Source organism: Excalfactoria chinensis, chromosome 1 (genome assembly GCF_039878825.1).
Source record: "Excalfactoria chinensis isolate bCotChi1 chromosome 1, bCotChi1.hap2, whole genome shotgun sequence".
In the NCBI taxonomy this organism is placed as follows: domain Eukaryota; kingdom Metazoa; phylum Chordata; class Aves; order Galliformes; family Phasianidae; genus Excalfactoria; species Excalfactoria chinensis.
Window position 1 is genome coordinate 145,464,713 of NC_092825.1, and position 14,744 is coordinate 145,479,456.

The 14,744-nt window shown below is 36.8% G+C and overlaps 1 long non-coding RNA gene across 1 annotated transcript; it reads right to left on the minus strand.

Annotated features, from left to right (window-relative positions):
- Positions 1-5,199: 5,199 nt before the first annotated feature.
- Positions 5,200-11,825, minus strand: LOC140263521 (uncharacterized). Its single transcript, XR_011905917.1, has 3 exons — positions 11,754-11,825; positions 6,852-6,957; positions 5,200-6,634 (listed from the first exon to the last, which is right to left on the minus strand). It is a non-coding gene; the product is annotated as an uncharacterized lncRNA (long non-coding RNA).
- Between the last annotated feature and the right edge of the window lie 2,919 nt (positions 11,826-14,744).

Below are 14,744 nucleotides of genomic sequence, written 5' to 3' on the forward strand. Positions count from 1 at the left end.
TTATTAAGACAATCTTCTAATCAATTCTGTTTTCATTGCTGACTGTTTTCTTAACTGTATCTAAGAAACATTTGGTTTCTATGTAGAGAGGAAATAGATTACATCCAGAACCATTATTTTTAATTCATTGCAAGCCTTTCTGATTTCATTCACTTTAAGTTCGGTAAAAATGTCTCCAGCATTCAACAGATCTCTCATCTTTTAAAGTCACCAATTGTTGGTCTTGAATTAAAACAAAAATTAATAAGCACTGAGAGGGAAACAGGCAGCACATGAGAAAACTGCTTCAAGCTCTCCCATTGCCACCTTCTCTGTGAGCAAGGTGTTTGTAGCAAACATAACAACTTTGATCTCCTGAGGGAGACAGCTCTCTCCGTAAATCAAGCTGGCAAGTACAAAAGGAAAGCAATGCTTTTCTTTGATCCCTTGCCATGCTCAGCTGCTGGTCTGGGCATTTATAGAAGCACTCATCTCCAAACACATTGAGATGCAGCTTCCCAGCTTTTGGATTAGGAGCACAGTTGAATGTCACTATGTTAAGGCGCTGTTTTTGTACCTGTGATACAGTAACTTGCCTGCTTCAAGGGATGGGATCCTGTTTGATCTGAACACTTTGAATAGCTGTATGTTTATCCTGTTTCTTCCATCTCTGATGCACTGTCATGGATGTAGGTGTTGCTTTCATCTGCAGTTTACCTCTTTAGTGCTGTACAGCTTCTGGAAGAAAACAATCTGTTGGCATCTCCATAGCAAGCTTGTTGCCAGGGCAGAGGCAGGTTTGTTTCTCCTGATCATGAGGAGCCAATACAACATTCTGTGTACATTCACCATTCAGTGAATAAGGTGAGGCTGTTACTTCAGAAACCATAGAGAAAAGGGACAGATCAGGAGGTGTATGACAGATATATGACCCTGGGATTATCTGTCTCGGTACCTAAAGGCCATGGAGCTGGAACACATCTGGTGAAAAATAGAATTCATCTTATTCTAGGACAGAAACAAATAACTTGACATTTAACTGAGAAGAATAAAAAAATAAAAAAATAAAAAATAAAAAAAGGAAGAGCAAAGTACAAGGAGAACTGGAGCTTCAGCATTGCTGCCATGATATTTTGTCAAAAGCAGAGTGGTAAATAAGAGAACTGGCAGTTTCTCAAGGGTTTTTAATACCAGTATTTCCTGGTATTCATCTTTTCTAGGAGAAGCACAAATGCTTGGCTACGTCAAAGGGAAAGTAATGCAGAAGAACAAGATATAGCTATTAATGTAAGGCAAACAGACACACAATTCAAAAAAATAAAGTCAGGCAGCTCATTTAAAGGCAAGACGAAAAAAAAAAAAATAATAATCATGTGGTGCTTTTAGGAAAATTGGCTTTCAAAGCTGACCTTTTCCTCTTGTCCCTACAGTAAATGCTTGGTCAAGCACTTAGTTTCTGCCATTTTGATGCCACTGTAACCTACTACTGTTTGGCTTCTTTCAGCAATCGCACTTCACGCAAAACACATCTATCTGTCTATCCGTAGGTTCATACACACAAATACACACACACTGAGTCAACATCCTTGCCCTTTAGTCTGATCTTTTCTTCCTCCCTTAAGAATTCTCCTGCTGTGATCTGGCACTTACAGGTCAAGTTACTTGCCTTTCTTCCAGCTCTCATGTGTAATGATAAGACCTTCTTTCTCCTTTCTCTATCCCTTCTATATCAGGGATGACCCCTCAGAGGTGATCTATCAGTCAAATCTTTGTAATGAAGATCCTCTATGCATTGATATCTTGAAGATAAAATTAAGTAAATGTAGTATGGAAGAGAAGATAAGAAGTTGGAAATTTTAGATGATTTCTTTCATTGCATTCTTCCTAATTCTTTCTTGTCTAAGTAAAAACCTTTCAGGCTTTTTTTGCTATAGGCATAGCAAACTGTTTTCATGGCAGCTGTCACTTTGATGGTGGAGTTGCTGTTGTTTTGGTTTTGGTTTTTTTTTTTTTTTTTTTTTTTTTTTTTCCATTAAGCATATATCTAAAAACCATTTCTTTGATTTATTTACAAAGCTGTAACTGGAAAAAGGGATTTTCTCTTCTGTCTTACTCTGTAACAGTGACATTGCTCAAACAATGACATAAAGAACACAGAACAATGCACGTTGACCAGTGGAATTTAACCTCTTAATTGCTAATAAAATATGCCTATTTTGTCTCCACATGCACCAACCCACTGAAGTTAGTTTTCTGTAGTAAGCAATATAATTGCACCAATATGGAAATACTAGGTTAACCTTCTAGCCCTGCTGCAATCATGACCTTAATTGTTACATTAAGGCAGAAGCTGTATGAACGTGCATCAGCTGGAGAATTTTGTTTCTTATCACTGTCAGAAAACTAGCTGGGGTATTCCATTTGCCAGATGAAATAAAAGGGGGGTGGGGGGGGTCAGGCTTTGATGGGGAAGACAAATACTATTTCAGCAAAACAAGAAAGTGGGGCAGCATCTGGAATAACCATGAAGCAGAATCAAAAGCAAAAGCATCCACCCAAGTATGAACTGAACCTATGCAAAAATAATGAGAAAAAGAAATTCTGAGCATTTGAAACAATTCTAGTCAGCCTGGAATAAACTGAACTGCTATTGTAGTAACAGTGCTCCTAAGTGAGCTGTTACTGTTCCAACAGTCAAAGAAACCAAATGCTTTTTCTTTTCTTTTTTTTTTTTTTTTTTTTTTTTTTTTCCCAAATAGACTGATTCCCTTTGATCTGTATATCACAGTGCCCTCTTATGAGCTGCAATGATTCATCCTTTAGGATTGAAACCTCCCAATAAAATTTCAATTAATAAATAGTTCCTTTGGAGGCAGAACGTGTTGCCTGTGAGTTTCTCAAACATTCAGGAAGAATATATAAATCAATTCTACATACAAACAATACTAACAATTGGCCAAGTTTCTCAGTAACTAAGTGCTTAGAAATAACATATCTTAACTTGTTCTTCTGATTTACTTTGTAAGAAATTACTAGCAGTTAAACACAGAAAATAAATTTGACCTACCAATCTGTGTAAGAATAATAAACCTTTCATATTTTTTTGAAGTATTCTGCAAAGATCAAGGAAAAACGCATGCTGTCTGGTAGTGTGCTGCCAAAATTTTAACAAACATATCTAATAAAAAGTCCCTTTTTTTCTCACACTAAGCTTCACAAACTGCATGCTTCACATCTATAAGGTTGTGAAAATAATTTTCCTTAAAAGTAAAAAATATTTTTGCTCAGATTTACAGAAAAGAAGGGGTTACAAGACAACAGAAGAACCATTTGAAATGTGGTCATTTTATGTCATGAAAAAAAAAATAAAAAAAATTGGTAGAAAGTCCAAGAAATTCTCTTGTGGGCAATAACAAGAATGGTAAGCCATTATATAAACAGAGTAATGAATGAGTAAGTCACATCACAGGCTTTTGATACCACGTACACAGAATATAGAGGTCAGTACAAGTTCATACTAGAAAGTTACAAGCAGTCATTCTCCTAATTTTGAAGATTTTTGGTTCGATTCAACAGTGCTGCAGAGGACAGTAATCATCTCATAGGGGGTGCAAAGCCCCAACATTTGATTTGAAGATATTTTGAAAATAGAAGGCAACAGAATTTTGGCAGAATTTAGGTTCCCTATATTTAGATTTGCAATTCTGAAGTCTCTATTCAACTGCTATCTAGTCTTGAAAACCTCACTGGTTTCCATGTGAGCTGACCAGCAGTTAGCCCGTGCATCATACTTTGTAAGATTTGTCAGATTATGCCAGAATCACATTGAATCTAGAAATTAATTGTTTCCCCATCGGTATCTAATAACCATTTCAATTCAGTAAATGTACAGTGAAAACAGCTATCAGAAATCCACAGACATTACACAGTGGCAATAATTTTCTTTTAAAACTTCACTGCTTTTACCTCTTCTCCTCAGCCTCCTTCCAAGTCTCTACAGACAGCTCAGTAGTTGAGTCATTTGTCCAAGACAAGGAAGACTGAGACCTACTTCCCGTATTGTCTAGAGATCAGTTTAAGCAGAGACTTCTTAAGAGTAAAGTGTGCATACAGAGGAAGAGACCTTGCTGATGTATGTTAGTGTTTATTCCCATTCTTAAATTAGGCACTGTTGCTTTGAGCTTTGTGTGCAATTTCAATATTCATTGTATCAGATCAGAAGCACAGAGTGGGGACTATTCTATGTCTCTGACCCCATGGTCTGTTTAATTACTGACTTCAACACTGGTTTTGAAAGAATGAGATCTGTGTGTGCGTGAAGACATCTCAGATGAAGACACATAAACTCCCAACCTGTTTCTTGTTTTGTTTTCCTCATCTGACCCTTTTAGTGGTCATCTACATGACGATCTCCACTTTGTTTCCTTTTCTGAATCATTACACCCTCCCTGTATAATAATAATGCCAGAAAGGACTCCTGGATGTAAATGCCCTCTTCAGAACAAGAATGTAACTCACTTTTCATCTATGCTAATGTAAGTCTATGTAAGAAAAGATTTCATAAAGTACTGCTCATAGTTGTTCTGCTGAGAATTTTTCTGAAGGCTCATGCTTACTGAATTTCAATTTGATTCATTTCAGATACAAACTCTTCTCTTCTCAGTGATGTATTTGGGTGTCTTGGAAATGTGATTAAGTATCAGCCTGGAAATGAGCTGCAGGACTTTCTCCAGATCAGAAACAAGGCCATCATTCTATCTTTCTTTTTTATCTAGTAGAAGAGTTTTAACAAGCCTCTTAAGAGCCTCCTTTGGCTCAGCAATAGCATTGAACATCATTAAACTACAATAATATGAAAAACTATATCTACTAACAGCAAATCAAATTGCTTAAAGACTACAGAACATGTGACTTCTCTGTATTCACCAAACACTTTCAAACTCATTGAATGCAATCTTTTCGACTCCTTTGTCACAACTTACATGTAATTTGGAATGTTTTGATCACAGCTGAGATAATACTTGATAAATCACGAGATTCATTAGATTTTTCATTTAAACAGAGAAGCATACATGTTTGGGAAATCGGGTTGGAGATGCAGCTGTGAACAGCATAATTCAGACTTAATGACCATTTAAAGATTTGTATAAGTATCAAACTCTTCCATCTCTTTGATGACTGAACTAGATGATCTTAGTGGTCTTTTTCAATCTTAATGATTCTAAGATTCTATAAAGAAATTCCAAAAGGTTTTGAGGGGGTTTTGGTTTTGTTGTTATTGTTTTTCTGAAATGCTTTTCACCAGATTTTCACCTTTACCAGAACTGAGACAGTTAAGCTGTGATAATAAATGTGTGACCAATATCCTGTGATACTGCAAATATTTAATACGTCTCACAGAGCTTCAGACAGTCAGTGTAGATTGTACAAGACTTTTCAGCATAGGATAAAAATACATGAAACACAGGAAAACGTTAATAATTATTAAAAAAAATGCAGAAAAGGAAACAAAGTTTATGGTACTTTGAATGCTCTACCTGAACAGAATTCACACCTCCCTATGTGACCTGGAGGCACACTGGGAAGAAACATTAAAGTGATCATTTAAGTGGTTCGAGATGCAGAACACAGCTCTGTTTTGGACTACTGCTTCAGCCCATGTTCAGCTAGGGTGGCCTAAACACCATGAATCCTACTACTATTTTCTTTAGAGCAAAGTTTCTCTCGTGCCCTTGTTACTTAAATATCAACCATCTTATTGAATCAGCTGTAGTTCTCCTTTCAGACCCAAGGTCAGTGAGCTGTCAGACTCACTTAGCTAGGAAGATTCACTATATTAAAGTCTAACAATTAGTGATAACTTATTTTGTGAGTTTGTTGTAGATGTTCTGTGCAGTTTTCCAAGGAAAAAAAAAAAAATAGAAAGAAAGAAAAAAGAGAGAGAATCTATATTATACTTGGCTGTTGAAAGCAAGGGCACTTCTGAAATTGCTTTACAGATGCAATACCTATTTCATTTCAGCCTTTGCTGATTTTCTTACCTGCTCAGCAAGTGGTTTATAGCTTACTGCGAAAGACAGAAGAAGAAAGAAAGGAAAACAGAAATGTGTCAATTGTACCCCTGGAGCCCTGATAATTTGAAGAGGGCTTCCCATTCAGCTGATTCTTTTTTGGATCACTGGATCAAATCCACCTTTCATATTTCAAATTATTACAGTAGAGTTCTAAGCTTTTATGTAGGAGACTCATTACTGCTTCTGTAATGCATGAGGCAGCTATTTCAGTACTGTTTCAGAGGGAGGAAAAAGGGTTGAAGCTCTGCGCTGGAAATGGCTCTCATTCACAAGAGCTGACAGTGTAAGAGGCAGAAATACACCCAGGTGCCTGGAAGTCATGCAACCACCCAGGATCCACAGCTTTCACCACAGGAATGCACTGATGAGGGTTGCCTGGTGGACACAAGGATCCTGAGATGTACAGGCAGAGCTCAGCAGAGCCATGTCACTCTTTCCCACTGCCTAGGAGGGCTGATCGCCCAACTCTGGGAACATGACACCTTCTTGAGGCAGCAGGTCACAGCATCTCATGGCTGCAGCTGGGCTTTCAGAGTTTTCCACATAGCTTCTGCAGGTGCTTTGAATTAAATTTTCTTCCTCTGTAAGTAGTGAGCATAGATGAGAAGAATAGGAGGGAAAAAAAAAAAAAAGCAAAACAAAACAAAACACACACACACAAAACCCACAAAAAAAAAAAAAAAAAAAGAACAACCCACAAAACAAAGGCACAGCATACCTCAATTCCACCATGTTGAGTAATGTTCTTATACTCATCTACAAGTAGGCAAACTGTAAGTGCAGATGAGAGTAATTTACCTGCCTCAGCTTACTGACTTAGCCACATCCTGACCTCCTGGCTCCATTGTTATACAGTTAGGCAGAACCCAGACAGACTGGAACATACAGGTGGAGCAGGTGACATCTTCATGTGAAAAGCAAACATCAAATATGAGCAAATTCAAATTATTCAATTGTCATAAAAAATATACATATATAGGTAGTTAATTATAAATGCAATTTAAGGCCCACAAAATAAAGGATGTTATCCAACAAAGCTAGATGGATCTGCAGTGATCTGGATAGTCACTGCTGCTATCCCAAAACATGTCTCCAAGTACATTTATCTGTGTAATGATCACTTGATATGCACCTGTGAAGGGCTGTATTCCCTAACAAAGACTTTCTCAAATCTGTTATTGTTTCATGAAGAACTGGTTCTTTACAGTTAGTCTGAACCTGGCTACCACTAGTTGCATTTCATGGTGCTTTATTCTCATTCTAGAAGAGATGACAGTCTTTCAGCCTTCCCATGCCTCTCCCAAGTCTGCAGATCTCTACCAAACTGCACAGATAGTCTTTGTCCCTTTACTCATTCTTTCCCTCCTCTCAAACTTTTCCAATGGCAACCTATTTTTGAAAAGATGGAGGGACCAGAATTCTATTCAGTGTATAAGCCACGGAAGAATGGGTTTTGCACAGCAGCAAGATGATGTTTACTTCTTGTTATTTATTTCCTATCACTTGGTCTCGTTTTTGACTTCTGCTGAGCTGAAGTTTTCTACTATCTATCATAAACCCAAGATTTTTCTCTGCAGTAGTAATGACTACTTCAGAGCCCATCATTTTATGAAATGATAGGATTTGTTTTAGTTGTGGTTACTGTTTTCTTCATGTGCATTTCTTTATATTTGACTACACTGAATTTTGTTGTTGCCTTTTTTTTTTTTTTTGCCAGTCATCCATTTACATACATATTCAATGTTTTCCTGCCAAAAATAGAAGTTTCATACTCCATCTAACTATTCAGTTTGCTTTTCACTCTCTATTGGATACTTTTTCATGAACATCTTTGCAAAATTCATGCATCTCCAGTAACTATTTTTGTTTTGCTGAAACAACAGCTTTATAACAAAGAGCTGCATTCATCAAAAATGTTGCATCCAGCTTTCTTTGGTAATATAATAGCGTTCATTTGCCTTGTAGTTCTGTGACTTTATGCCTTCCCAGTGTTTTGCATATAAATTAAGCCAAAAAGGACATAGACACAGCTGGTATAACTCAATGTGGTTTCAATGAATGTTTCTAATTTTCTTCCCTTGTTTTCAGTTATTTGAATAATTTTATTGTACAGTTGAGTGGAACTGCATATAGAACTACCAGTGGCATGCGTAGCAAAACTAATGATGATCAAATTCCTTTAAGACTTTTAATTATGTTAGCTTTCTCTTCTTCCTTTCTGCTTTCATTTTATCCATAATATCTTTAGCGCACAAGCTTTGAAATGACCCACAACAGAAGTGAACATAGAGGTAAGCCGATTTACACTGACAGTGTTTCTTAAGGTTTGTGAATAAAACAGTGAAAATACTGACTTGGAATGTTTTTGTCAGAATGTTAATTGCAAATATAAACCCAGAATGATGCACAATATATAGGGCATAGTTCACATTGTGGCCTATGTTACAGTCGCTACTTGATAGAATATGATTACCACACCATGTGGTGATACAATTCCATACAACAAATCAGACATTCTTGTTCCTGTCTAATGATCCAGAACAGTGAAGCCCCAGTAGGCACAATTACATGAGCAACTAAAAGAGAGCTTACATTGGACACACACGAACATCTACCAAACAGCTATTTTATTTAAAAACATTGATATATTAAGCATTTCAAAGGAATCTGAAGTGAGCAGTGAAATGCTTGTCAATGTATTCTATTTGTCTACTTTTTAAATTATTTTGCTAAAAATATAATTGCTTTGGCAGACCTTACTGTTGTTTTCTGCTTCAGCATTTTATTATATACCTACAATTTCTAGTGGTAACTGCTTTGAAATAGAAGAGGCTGATCTAGATGCTAATTTATCCACTAAATAGAAGATATTATATGACCTCCTGAAGTTAAATCACATAGATTGTAAGATGTTTATCAAGTCTTGTTTATCATCATCACTGGGATAAGAAATGTCAAAGAAGAGGAAAAAATAATGTAAATACCAAAGGCATTCCCATCTACAGGTGGAACTCTCCAAAACATGAGTAAGTGGTTTTTTAATATTGTAATCATCCACCCTTTTATATTTTTTTTATACCATTTTTTTATCACCCATGTGTTTTTATGTACTGGACTAGACTGAACAATTATGTATCCAAACAAAGGGATTTCAGAGACTCATTTTCTGTGAAGTCTGACAGGAAATAATTTCATATAAAGGACCAGAGTCTTTCTGGTTCTTTCTGGATGAAGAACTAATGGACATATCTGTGTGTAAAACTGTCAAAAAACTCACTGTAGAACAAGTGTCTAAATAATAGCATGTATTAATAACTAATAATGTGACAGACAGCAATACACCAGTTAAAACCTAGAAATCTGACATTATTCTCATCAAGAGAGGATCATAGAATCATAGAATCACAAGGTTGGAAAGGACCTACAAGATCATCTAGTCTAACCGTCCTCCCTTTACCATATCTACAGAAAAACCACTAAATCATACCTCCCTATCCAGACGCCTCTTGAACATGAAATGAGGAAACAATGAACAAATCTTGCCATGTTTTAGGTAGAACAAAGAAAGACAAAGTGGATCATATATCAGTTCTTAAAAGAGGGAAGGGAAGGATATTTTATCATTGTCAAATCATAAAGTAATATGATTAGTACTTCCTTTGCCCTGTCACACATGGGTAGGTTACTCAGATGTGTCTCTGTACTTGCTGGGTAGTCAGAGAGTGAGTGAAGTCCATGTGGGAATGACCATGAATATCTGAATTTATTGTTTAGAAAAAATATCTCCTTGTCCTTCTACAAGGTCTCACAATAAGTTATTTTCCTGTTTATCTCATGTAACCACATCTGCATAGTTTGATTACAATTACAGACTACAGAAGTACAAGACTTTCCTTTTTAAACAAAACAACTTTATCTATCTAAAGAAAGTTTATGCACTGTAGAGCCTGTGTTTAACCTTTTCACTTTGCAGTAACACTGTTAGTAAAAGTTAAGAGATATTGAACTGTAAATTTGTATAAGAAGTGGTAAAGACCTTTGTATCAATATTATGCATTCATTATTGAATATAAAATTCTAACTCAAATAGAAATTAAATTTTGCTGATGAGTTTGAGCTCTACCCACGAATTCTCAAAAACGGACATTTTTACAGAATCTTCAGATGCCTTTACACCCTAATAATACAGCAAGTATGGTTCATTAAGGTATATGATTGTCAAGAAGGTATTACTGAAAAGTAGAATGTATGATTGGCAAAGAAATGAAACAAGAAGGACAATAATAAGTACAAGGCTTCAGCACCAAAGAGGGGACCAGACCAATGCAGACAGGAAAAGAAGACCTGCTGCTATTAAGACTGGCCTCTGCAAATTTTGCACTGGACCTCTGCTAATAGTATGTGATCCAAAGTGACATAGGATAAAACCAAAAAAAATGAAGATCAGCATAGATACAGATATTCATATAGACCACTGAAAGCTTTTTGTCCTGCCGCTCAGACAGCAATCTAATAAATCTAATAAGGTAGAAGACAAACCTGAAAGAAAATCAAATATAGCATTTTGCCTCTCCTGAGAGAGTAGGGACCTACTTCCTAGCAAATGCAAACACATCGGCTTTCAGAACTGTAGTGTTCATAGTGCATCAGATAACCTAGAGCAACGGGCTTTGATGAAGTCTCAGTGATATGCCCATGCAGACCTCTTCTGAGATCTACAACTGTGCTGGATAAAAGAAACAAACTCTTCTGTAATTGCTGAACCTCCTGAACACACCTAACATCAGGGAAGACCCTGGAGGATACAGACCCTTCTCACAGCAATTTGATGAAATCACAACAGGTTATAAAGCTATGGGGATTTAATGTGTAGAAGAAATTGAAGGCCCCATGCAATATAGTGGGAACACAGCTAGTTGTAAATTGTGTTTTTAAGATAAAGAAAAGGAAGAGGAAGATATGGCAATAGAGAAAAAAAAGTCCCTCTGGACGGCATCCCTACCTTCTGATGCATCAATTGCACCACTCAACTTTGTGTTTATCTACTGTATCCAGTTCTTCTCTGTTCTCAGTTAGCACAGGAGGTATGCCCTCTTTGGCCTGTCTCTTTTCACCTATGTACCTGTAGAATTCATTTTTGTTTTTAACATCCCTCACCAAGTTCAGTTCCATCTGCCTTGACTTTCCTAATCCCATCTCTGTCAAGACTGCATCCCTGCTATGTTATGAGATCTCCTCACTCTCTGCCAGCTCTGTCTTTGACAAAAGTATGTGCATATACAAAAGTTTCTGTACATACATTCTGAACTCTCCCATGATATTCAGGATGGGGACTATGCGCTTTTGCAGATACCCCATTAAAGAAGCAGATGGCAGAATATGGGTTTCCCATATTGATCCCCATTCTGCTTCGTAATTTCTGAAGAAGTGGATTGTTCAGGGATTATTATGATAGAATCAGAAAAAGCAAATATTCTTCTTAGTCAGCTAGCTTTCTAGAGAACAAAACTCTAGGTTACTAAGCTGGTGAACAGTTGATTCTATCAGAGTACAATTGGTGGGAGCCAAATATTTAGGACTTAACTAAGCAGAAGACTACTGTACAGTGGAAATAATACAAGTATGGTATTTGTACAATTGGAATAGTCCAAATATAAAAGGAAATAAATAGCTAGAAGGTAACTAAGGGAAAGCACTCACCAACTCTGAGGCCTTCAAGATAGGTGCTCACTGACATTAAGGCTCACTGTAAGAACTCCACAAAGGAGCAATCTCCAGAAAAAAAGATGCTACTTTAGTGGTGGTCAGCCCTTAAATGGGATCTGGGAGAGGTGGGGTCAAGCTCTACCCCTTCCAGGAGCACAGCTGAATTACCTTCACCTGTGTTCCCGCAGCTGACTTATTGCTTGCCTCAGATAGTTAATCAGAGGTTCAGGCTGTGATCAACTGTTTCTCTTACAACTACATGTCCTATGCTGACCATACTGAGTAACAGCTCCACTATCCTAGGACAACCTGAACTGCATCTTTGAGGGAAAATGGTTTCATGAGTGTTCATCTTGGAGACAGAGTTCTGTATGAGTTTTGAGACTGTTTTTTGTTAGTTTTTCTTTGCACTTTCAGTTGCTTTTTGTTCTGATACCTTGGAAATTCAAATGTGTTTTCTCTAATGATAGCTTGATGCTCATTAGAAAACCTTCACCACGTTTCTATGAGCATTTCCTCATTTCAGCTTGTATGTCAACAAAGAAATTTTTACAGCAAATACTGAATAACAGGTTCTTCCATCCATAGTACTATACTTTGCTCCCTTAGACTTTCTATACATTTCCTTTCTTCCCAAAGAACACAGTCTTCTGCAGTAGCAGAGCTTGAAACCAATGCAACAGCTAGTACTGTCAGCCAATAATAAATAATTTTCTCCATGCAGTATCTACATATAACAAACTTAAATAAAACATTACAGAATCACATCTATTATTTCTATTCAGCAAAACTCCTACTTAAAACTTTCAGAATCTTCAACTTAATTTGGGGGTCAGCTTCAAGAAATCCATGTTACACTGTCTATATATGGGGTCAAACATCCTGAAATTTGGTAGAAAATGTTCCTGGCTTCTCCTGTACCTGCCCATTTTTGGTTTCTTAAGTAGGTGATCTCATGGAAAAAGAAAGACTTCAAAACAGGTGGGAAGTGCTTTTCTTCATAACTTATCATAAATAAAGCTGTGCAGCTCTCTTTTTTTTTCTCTTTATTTAATTCTTTAATTCTATTCCATGAACAATTTCCCTAATGTTGTTTCACACTAAATAAAGTCTTTAAATAGAACTTTGAAAAAAAAATCTTATTTGCAAAAGTTTCAATAATTTATTTCTGCACAGGCTGGAAAAATAAATAAATAAATAAATAAAATAAAGTGGGCAAAAACTCATTTGGTAATCTCAACTCTGACTTTCTTTCAATTTCATTTTAATTCCCCAGCACGGGTTTTCTTTTGCATGATATTCAACTCCATGCATCTAAATTTGAATGATGCATATTCGTATTCTTCCACAGATCCTACAGCTGTCAACATATTTTCTAGCTAATGCAGCACATTCTTATAGTCACTCAGCAGTGAAGGAAAATCCGCTACAGCTACATGACTAATGAGAACAGACTAATATTTGATTGTATGGTACAATGTTAATTATCTTTTATGGACAGAGCCATGTGGTAACAGTTAAAGCATATGCAGTGCTAGGAATTCCTTTTGTTTGTGTGACAAAGAGATTTAATCCAAAAGAAAAGCTGTTCTTCAAAATAGTTTTTATGAATAATAGTTAGAACATATCTGTCTTAAAAAGAATGCAGGGTTTTACCAGATGCAGGGAAATTAATTTCTTCAGTCAATTAGAAGAACCGTAACAAAGGACTCCCTGGAGGTTTTGTGAGATAGTTCCAACACAATAGTGGAAATACATATTTCAACATTTGCACCTTCTCTGAACTTACTCTGTAGCAGAATTGGGTGACCAGCAACTTGTCAGAAGAATGCAACCGTCATCTAGCCATTCCAGTTTTTATATTGCTATAAATATTGGTGTTCCAGTGGCAACATGAAATGAAAGAATGAAAAAGATGGTATTTAAAAAATGGTGCAACAAATGATATCTGAAAAGTTTGAATTTCTTAGTTTACACAATTAGGCAAAGAGGATTTACTCTCCATGCATGCTGATGTCTTAACAAAAGCTATGGCAGCCAAGAGAGACACATCTGGCTCATCAGAAAAGATTCTGAGAGTGAACACAGAAACTCTTGATCATGCACATTGCTTATCATTAGGGCACTCCTGCTTCTTTTTTAGATATAGAAGGTAGCTCCTTCCAATGCAGAAATAGCTACAATTAAGCTTATGTACCCTGCAGTCCTGAGGCCCTGTCTTTCTTTTTGTAGCAGTGTAGACACAGTCCCCTGGACAGAGTAATTTCTGGTGCATTTTCTGAGCACTGTTCCCTTCCAACTTCTTTGTATAGTTCTACTTCATAAAATCTGCATTATAAATATGATGATGATCCTGCAAGTAAAATAGATAGGTTGCTCTGAAAGTAATGCCTTTTTGTTTATTTCCCTGGAAACTACAACAGATACAGAGAGCCCAATAAAGCTCATCAAGAGAGCAAATTCTCAGGTACTTACTATTCATACATTCTTTATTTTGTGGTTGGACAGTTGGGTATGGCCATCAAAGACATGGCTTGTCTTTTACCATTTCAGCTGTCACCATTCCTGAAACACAACAATCACTGTTGCACTGAGCTCTAATCCACTCTTTGGTCTCCATAAACATTCAGTAACTGTCTGTGAATGAGTGCCATTTTTTACCATGTGGAGGAATTCAGTGACAAACCTTCGCCAAATGTACACTTCCATGTCAGACGCCATTTTGTCAAGTGCTCTCTCTGCTGCCATCTGTCACATGGCAACAAAATGTAATAGAATACTAGTGGGAAGGTTCAGCATCCACCACCATACCACCATTGTCCGCCTCTGACATTGTGGGCCAACATAATGAGATAAGCATCACTTTTGAAGCAACCCAAGTACACAGAGGAACAAGGCCATGTACAGTCTTTGGATCTGGAGTCTTAGCCACACATTTTCTGACTTAAGAGAAACTATTTTTCACTATGTACTTGCACAAGACAA